This window comes from Clinocottus analis, unplaced genomic scaffold (genome assembly GCF_023055335.1).
Source record: "Clinocottus analis isolate CAN_PGR_092001 unplaced genomic scaffold, fCliAna1.0.p SCAF_28, whole genome shotgun sequence".
Classification (NCBI taxonomy): Eukaryota; Metazoa; Chordata; class Actinopteri; order Perciformes; family Cottidae; genus Clinocottus; species Clinocottus analis.
In genome coordinates, this window is record NW_027176020.1 from 1,663,317 (window position 1) to 1,671,873 (window position 8,557).

Below are 8,557 nucleotides of genomic sequence, written 5' to 3' on the forward strand. Positions count from 1 at the left end.
CAAATCATCCGTCATCATGGTCTTGATTTTCACTGCTACGCTGACGACACCCAACTCTACCTGTCATCCAAGACCTTCACCTTGGTCACCCACTTGTTTTTGTTGTAAACTCTGTTTTCTGCTGAGCTCTTCCCATAGAGATGAGCTCATGAACATCAGGGGCCCATTTCTTGCACTCTGTTTGTTGTTTCATGTTGTTAAATGTTATGTACCACCCTGCCATGACACATTCCTCGTTTGTGTAAACATGAATGGCAATAAATGGCTCTGATCGGCCCTAACGTCCTCACCTGCTCGGCCCACACCTTCTCTCTCAACACTGATGGCTCCAATGTGTTTAAACTCTGGCGGCTCGACTGCTCACCTCCACCCGCCGCTACGGAAATATCCCCCCGGTTCTACGCAACCTCCACTGGCTCCCGGTGAAATACAGGATCTATACGTTACTCACCACCTACAAAGCCCTAAACAACCTGGCCCCTCCCTTACCTTTCAGACCTCCTCCTCCACGCTTCAACCCGTTGGGGGCGACAAGGGCCCCTCAGCTGCTGCACCCTCTGGAGGGCCCCCCCCTCCATCATCATTCAACCAAACCCTCAAAAGACACCTCTTCAAACTCGCCTGTACCTGCAACCGACCTTGCAACCACAAATATGACTCGATAGAACTCCCCAAGTGATGAAGATATACATTTTCATATCCCTAGCTTGATGCTAAACACCTCTCTGAAAAGCTTACGACTTACAGAATTCGCCAAATCGCTTGTCAGACAGCTTCAGCGAGATATCAACCACATTGCATTTTATTTCCCAGCCCCAAAACACTGAACTATGACTTACTTATGGATGAAAAGATATTCCACACGGCCTTGCTTGGTGTGTGTTGGTGCATCTGCTTGAGCAGAGCCCCTCTGTTGAGGAACCAGAGGCGTTCAAGGTCCAGGAAGAAAGTTAGGGCATTTTGGCTCTCGGTGCTAGAAATATTGAACTTCACTTAATCAAAGTCAAACTTTGCAGAGATATTGTTAACATATAGTGCTATTTCATAGTAAAACCTGATGATATGAATCATTTCAATGAGGAAATCCATGCAGGAATCTTTTTGAATTACTTTTTCTAACATCAACCTACAAACCCGTCACACATATACTGCTAGATGTGAACCTCTTAACTGTTTTGGTGTATTATACCATTTCAAATGATGTCTATAGCCTTTGTGCTAGAGGAGCTATTCTGTATTTAATGTGGATATGCAAACCATTGGGAATTTCTGAGGGCTCAACTGGGGTTAAAGAGGAAACATCGTCATTTCAACCTAAACCCTGTTTGTTTTTATTAAATCAATCACTCTCACCAAGTCGTGTTGTTGCCTAAAAAAGTCATTTTCCCGTATTTTTACAACGTTATCTTGGATTTACGACATTAACCACTTAGTTTAAAAAAACTTTTAAACTGCGAGAGCCGTGAGAAAAATTGCTGTTTGGAAAACCTGGTTCCAGAAACAGAGCTTCGGTTGCATCAGTGTTTCCTTACCTGGGTTGTTACAACTTGCTTTCATTGGCTGTCAGTGTCAATATTGGCAGAAGCCAACGAGGCCTCGAGGGAATACTACGGGAGCGTCGCTGAAGCTTATTTCCCACTGTTTTTTTCCTCACCTGCCTCTTACCACATGTCTTGGAGACTAAAACAAAAGTCTCTGGAGAGAATTACAGAGTCAACTGGTTTCATATCCGAGCAAACCTTCTTTGGGGAAAACACCCTAGAGTGAATAAGCTAGCATTTAAACGTCTTCTCCCCCCAACGCGGCAGTTTCCAAGCCCTATCTACGTCGTAAATGTGTCTGAAGTTGAGCAACAAACAGGCGTCTCTCTCTGGGAAACACTTTTTAAAGCGTACGGGGCGATAACGGACAGCTGCCCCACGGACAATATTAGAATATCGCTGGTGCAGAGCGGCTACTTCCTCTCTCGCGACTCTCAGAGGTGCATTGCAGTCCGTTAGCATCACGTTGATAGCTTTATTGCTCATAAAACACAAAGCATTATTGTGAGCAGAGATTGCTACGAGTTCATGTGATTCGTATAAAATTGAAGGAAGTGCAAAGTTGACAATTCACACTATGGAGTATTTCAAGTGGTGAAAGCTCATTTTTCATTCTGGCCTCTTTTCTCGCTGACCCTGTGGTCCCGGGAACCACGAGGGGTCCAACGAGGAGCTCAATGCACATGTATGAAAATAGCCGTGTGTGTAACACGTCTGCCATGAATCTTTGTTGTTATTCTTGAGAACAGAAGGTAAAAGTCAAGGAAATATGAGTCGAAAAGACAGTTTTCCGTGGCATTAAAGCACCGCGCCTGTTTAGCAGAACTTACATGAGCTTACTTTAATAAACATTTGGACTCATTTGGTTTTGAACTATCATGATAATTAGCGTTCTGCTCATGGAGGACAAATAATTCAGACTTTTCAAAGTGTGGTTTTCGGGCTCAAGATCTGGTTCCTTCAATCGCAGCCAAGATTCCTCCGCAATGTCTTTAGATCCATCAACGTTGATTTAATTGCGTTGTTTTTCATCTCACGCTGTGTCTGTGCTGCTGCTGTGGAAGCCAAAAGTCTCACCTTGTTAACCAGGAAGAGTCTGCTTTACCTCCACAAAGGAAAGGAAGGTAAGCGACACCTTGGAGACGCAGCTCCATGGAGCGCAAAAGGTTCAAAAGGTTTGGGCGTCACCCTGAGAAATTTTAAGTTTCTCCTCAAGTTCTCTCATGGAACGTCCTTCACGTCGAAGAACCAGAAGAGACGGGAGAGTTTCACATGGAAGCAACCTTCTTCTGGCCATTTTGAGAGTTCAATGAAGCCACAAATGTGACGCTCCAGATCCTCAACGAGCTTCTCTCACCAGCAGAGCTGTTTTCAGCTGTGTGACATCACTGCACAAGGCTTTTCAAGGGGTTTCAAGGAGTTTCAAGGGTTTTTTAAGGTGATTATCAAACACAATGTACCATCAGGACACTGATAGCTGCTGGAAATGGGCCTCTATACACATATATGTAGATATTTCATTAAGAACCAGACGTTATTACCTGGAATACTCTTTTACCACTTTAACAATTCTGATTCATTTAATGCTATCTTCATTAAAAAAAAGGACATTTCTCAGAGACCCCAAACTTCTGAACGGTATTGTCGATTACAAGGTAAGGCAAGTGTATTTGTACTGCATACTTCAAAGTACTCGACATAAAAGCATCAACACATCATGCAGACCACAGGAAGTGCAGAGCCACAGGTGAATTATCCTGCTTTTGCATTGACGTGCAATGTTTTCAACCAAAACAAGCTGCCGTCACGCGCGTCTTCACATAATTACAGTTATCCTAAAAACACATGGACGCAGAGGAAACACCTCACGACAGGTAACACTCGCTAGTCTCAGTCCGTGAGATCTATTTGTGTAAAAACATAAATGTGATGTTTTTGTGTGTGTGTGTGTGAGAGTATGTATGGAAGACTAAACAAGATAATATTACACTTTAGGCAAGTCTTCTTCGACACAGCGTGACGTTGACTTGATGCATTCAGAGCCAAACAGACCATGAAGCAGAGGACGCTTCAGGGCGGGGCTACGGGGTGATTGACAGGCGGCTGGTCTGTTTCATTTCCTGTGTTTTCACTTCATGAAAGTTAACGTCCAAAAAACAAGCTCGCCAAAATGAAGTGTGGGTGATTGACAGGTGTCTCTGTCACTCATCCGCAGGCCAGATGTGGTCACTTCCTGTCCGCTGGTTGCAAAAGCACAAACCGTTGCAACCCGAAGAGCAGATTTGTTGGACGTTCTACTGGACGTTCCTCTAGACATTGTACTGAACGTTCTACTGGACGTTCCTCTGGACATTGTACTGAACGTTCTACTGAACGTTCCTCTGGACATTGTACTGAACGTTCTACTGGACGTTCCTCTGGACATTGTACTGAACGTTCTACTGGACATATTACTGGACGTTGTAGACGTTCTACTGGACGTTCCTCTAGACATTGTACTGAACGTTCTACTGGACGTATTACTGGACGTTCCTCTAGACATTGTACTGAACGTTCTACTGGACGTTGTAGACGTTCTACTGGACGTTCTACTGGACATTCTACTGGATGTTTTACTGGACGTCTACTAGACGTTCTACTAGATGTTCTACTGGACATTGTAGACGTTCGACTGGACGTTCTTCTGGTCATTGTACTGAACGTTCTACTAGACGTTGTACTGGACGTTCTACTGGATGTTTTACTGGACGTCTACTAGACGTTCTACTAGATGTTCTAGATGTTCTACTGGACATTGTAGACGTTCGACTGGACGTTCTACTGGATGTTCTAGATGTTCTACTGGATGTTTTACTGGACGTTCTACTGGATGATCTAGACATTCTACCGGACGTTCTACTAATCGTTCTACTGGACGTTCTACTGGATGTTCTGCTGGAGGTTCTACTGGACGTTCTACTGGAAAGTCCTCTAGACGTTCTACTGGACGTTCTACTTGATGTTCTACTGGACGTTCTCTTCCTCCGTCCCCCCTCGATGTGCCGCCTCCGGGGCTTGAACGTTTTGTGTTTTAGCTTCTATTTTACAGTGTAAAGTTTACACTGTAAAATAGAAGCTTTTGCTTTACAGTGTAAACTTTTTAACGTTTTCACTGTAAAATAGAAGCAAAACTGAAAAAAAGCAGTTTTCATTTGTTTCACCTGCAGCGACAGCAGATGGTGTTGTTATTGTGCGTTTGTGTGAGTTGTGAGTCATGGAGGCTACAACATCGGCCTGTTGACAGGTTTCATAAACCGAACAAGATGCTGCCACTAAAGTTTACATGTTTGTTATGGAAGCAACGCCTCTGGCATCAAACTCTATTACAGTTATTGGTCATTATTTCATGATCTGGCTCCGTTATGGACGCGTGGAATCTGTCTGAATGTGATTAATGGATTTGTTTTGACATCAACCAACTCCACGACCTTCATAATAATGACATCATCTCACATTTCTGCTACATCAAAGCCTGAAATGTGACTTTCAGTTGTTTTTTTTAATCAAAGCTAGCTAAAGATTAGCTTAAGTCAACATTCGTTGTCTCTTTTATTTGCCGTGGACTTATTTTAAACAAAACAAATGCAGCTGATACGTGAACAGACGAGCGCGTGCACCTTGTTGAGTCCTTTTCACAGAAGACGTTGACGCAGAAGGCGATGACCACGGTCCGTTGCTCGTGAGTGGGCGGGGCCTAACTTAAACCAACAGGGTTTAGCATGAAGACAAACTTCATGTGTCCAGACGAAGCAGACGAAGCGTTCTCACGTTACAGTCGAGTGTTTGTAGGTAGCGACTGAAGACACAAAAATATAGCTTTTGCCTCTGTGCATTATTTAAATCCTCAAAAGCAACCAGGTTGAATTCTTCCAACCGTTTTAATAACCGTGTTTCCGAATCGGACATCAAGACAGGAAATAAAAACATTTTCCCTGATCCGAAAAGACATTTATGTGAATGGGAAAATCAATGTGTGATAATTGATGGGTCTCCTGCAGGAGTTAATGCTTCGAGGAAGTAAAATTAGAGGTTTGGTTTCAGGCCATTAGCGCTGATAGGAGTCGTCTGTGGGCTCACGTCAGGAGAAGTGATTGAGGAAGATATTAAATATCAGCAAGAATCTATTTAGGCTCGAGTTCACGGTTCATATCTTTAACGGTGTTGAGACAAGTATTTTTATTTTATTTTTCACAAATGCTCTGCTTGTGGGTCCGGGCCGGCTAATGAATACAGGAACTTGTTATTGAAACTGTCCTCGGGGGTTAAATAAAGATAATAACGCAGCGCCGACTGGTTCAGGAATCCAAAGCATGCGTGACCAAACATACACAAACTGGAAGAGAATGGAGGCGAAGCCCCGCCCACTTCTGGTGGAGCATCATGGGACGTTATTTCTAGAAAAGTAAACATGGACGAGAGTCAACGGCGAAAGACGAATGATATTTGTCTCCGTTTGGATTGTGGAACGATTTACACACACGAGGGCCAAAACCTCCCATCTTTTGCTTTTTAAATTATAAAAAACACTCAAAACTTTTGAAATGTTTTTATATTTTAATTTTATTCATTTAAAAATATATATATTTATAATGTTATATTTTTTGGAATTTTTTATTTTTGTTATTTTATTTTTGTATTTTATTAAATTTGTTTAATCATTTAATTATTATTATTTTTAATTAATGTATTTTTTTAATTCTTTATTTTAATTTTTTTATTAATGTTTTTTTCCTTTTTTAAATGTTTTCAATTTATTTGTGTGTACTTAAAAACAGCATTCTGCAAAAAAAAAACATTTTTTCAAGTTCATTTTTCCAATTTTTTTTGCTCTTTTCCATCAACATGTTTGTGAAGTCTAAAGATGATTTTGCACGAGGAAGACTGAACAAAGCTCGTTAGAAAGAAGACAAACCCCAAACAGTGTCTTTACGCTGCGATTGTCGTGCGTTTGGAAGCAACTTTTCTCGTTTTCTTGCAGGATGTTGTTTGTTAAGGACACATTATACACAATACATAACCGCAACACAACATACTGAACACACAAAGTGCAGATGGGAGGTTTTGCACAGTCCAACACAAGAAGAGTCTCGTCCAGAGAGGCCGCATGCGTCCGCCACCTGCACCGATTGTTGGGACCTTGTAATGAACAAATCAACCTTGTAATTTAAGGGGAAGTCTTTTTTTAAAAAATGACTTGTTTCCTCAACACGCGTCTCAAACCCTACGATGTGTGTGTGTGTGTGTGTGTGTGTGTGTGTGTGTGTGTGTGTGTGTGTGTGTGTGTGTGTGTGAACGGGGTTTGCAGTTGTGGCGTTTCCAGGTCGTTAAACGCCGCCGCAGTGGTGTCGGTCGACAACAAAACCAACAAACAACAAACAGCATCACATGACTCACTCACAGGGTTCCACTGTGTTTTAGGCCACGCCCCCAAAACCAAAGTTATTTGCATGTTGTGGTCGTTTGTGTTCGTCAGACAAAAGGTGAACATGGGTTGTCTCCCAGCCGGTGTTTACCAACAGAAGAGGCCCATTGTGATGATAAATAGATGCAAACGTTAGCGGCGCGCGGCACAACTGCTAGCAGCAGACAGGACGAGCGCAGCTTCCTGAGTTTCTTCATAATCAGACCAAACTTTAAAGGGTCACTGCACCAATTCTTCATATATGTCGACATATAAAAACCACAGTGATAAAGAACACATTTAATTTAAAATGAACTGTGTTTCTTGCTGAATTAGCGGCGCTTTGCGGGCAGCTAATCTTCAAATAAAACAAGTCTCATACTGCAGAAAGAAAGAGTAAACGTCAAAGATAACAAGGAATTTTAACTTCAAGCCTTAATATAATTCAAACGGGAGCGTTGTATATAAAGTCATCTCTTCCCAGTTATTATGAACGAGAATAATGGCGGAAGAGACCAAACCCCGTGTTTTATATCAGACTGTAAACATGTTGATTTTGCCTGTAAAGTTGTTATTTTGAACATAGACGTCTATGGGAGGGACGCGCTCTGAGAGCCTCAAGCGGCCATTTTGAGGACAGTTTTTGGGTTAATTCTCTCTCAGCCGGATTACTAATTGGTAATATAAAGAAAGTAGCACTTAAGTAGCACTTTAGTAGCACTTTAGTAGCACTTTAGTAGCACTTTAGACCCATTGTGCCTTTTTTATGTGCAGAACTTAATCTCTGGCCTTTGTGATGACGTTGTAATTGTAACACTTTCACAGTAGATTAGGAATTCTTCCATAAAATGACCTTTAAGTGTCAAACATTTGATGCAAAACTGTTTAAACAACTTTCAATGCACAACTCTGAAGAAGTACAACTATTTGTATTAATACCAGAATGTAAATATGAACTGAAGCGGTCTGTCGCGTCTCAGGGAGAAAGTAAAACAAAACCTCTGAAGTCCATCAGGACACGAGGAGGAACCTGCTGCTGCAGCCGGGATTAAGAACGGCTGTTTGCGGGAATAAATTACTAATTCCTGTCCACATTATGCAGAGACCAGTCCCAGCATGCGCGTTACAGCCAATGGGAAACTAGGACAGCTCTGGGAGTGTGAGTGTGTGTGAGTGTGTGTGTGTGTGAGTGTGTGTGTGAGTGTGTGTGAGATACTGGGAGAAAAAAAAGCGTCATGCGTGGTCTCATGAGGGGAAACACAAAAGGGTCATTATGTGTTTTTTTTAGTTTTTATGATTTCAAGTGTTTTGAAAGAAAATTATACTGTAGAAATGTAATTATATGTAATTTATTATAATAATAATGTAATTATAATTAAGAGCTGAAAAAAATGTGTGGAAAGACTTTATCACATTAATTATGAAGAAATAAATATGGAGAGGATGCTGGACTCTTGTGTGTGAAGAGGAGAAGAGAGGAGAGAAGAGGAGAAGAGAGGAGACTAGAGGAGAGGAGACAAGACTATATGAGAGGAGACAAGAGGAGGAGAGAGGAGACGAGACTAGAGAAGAGGAG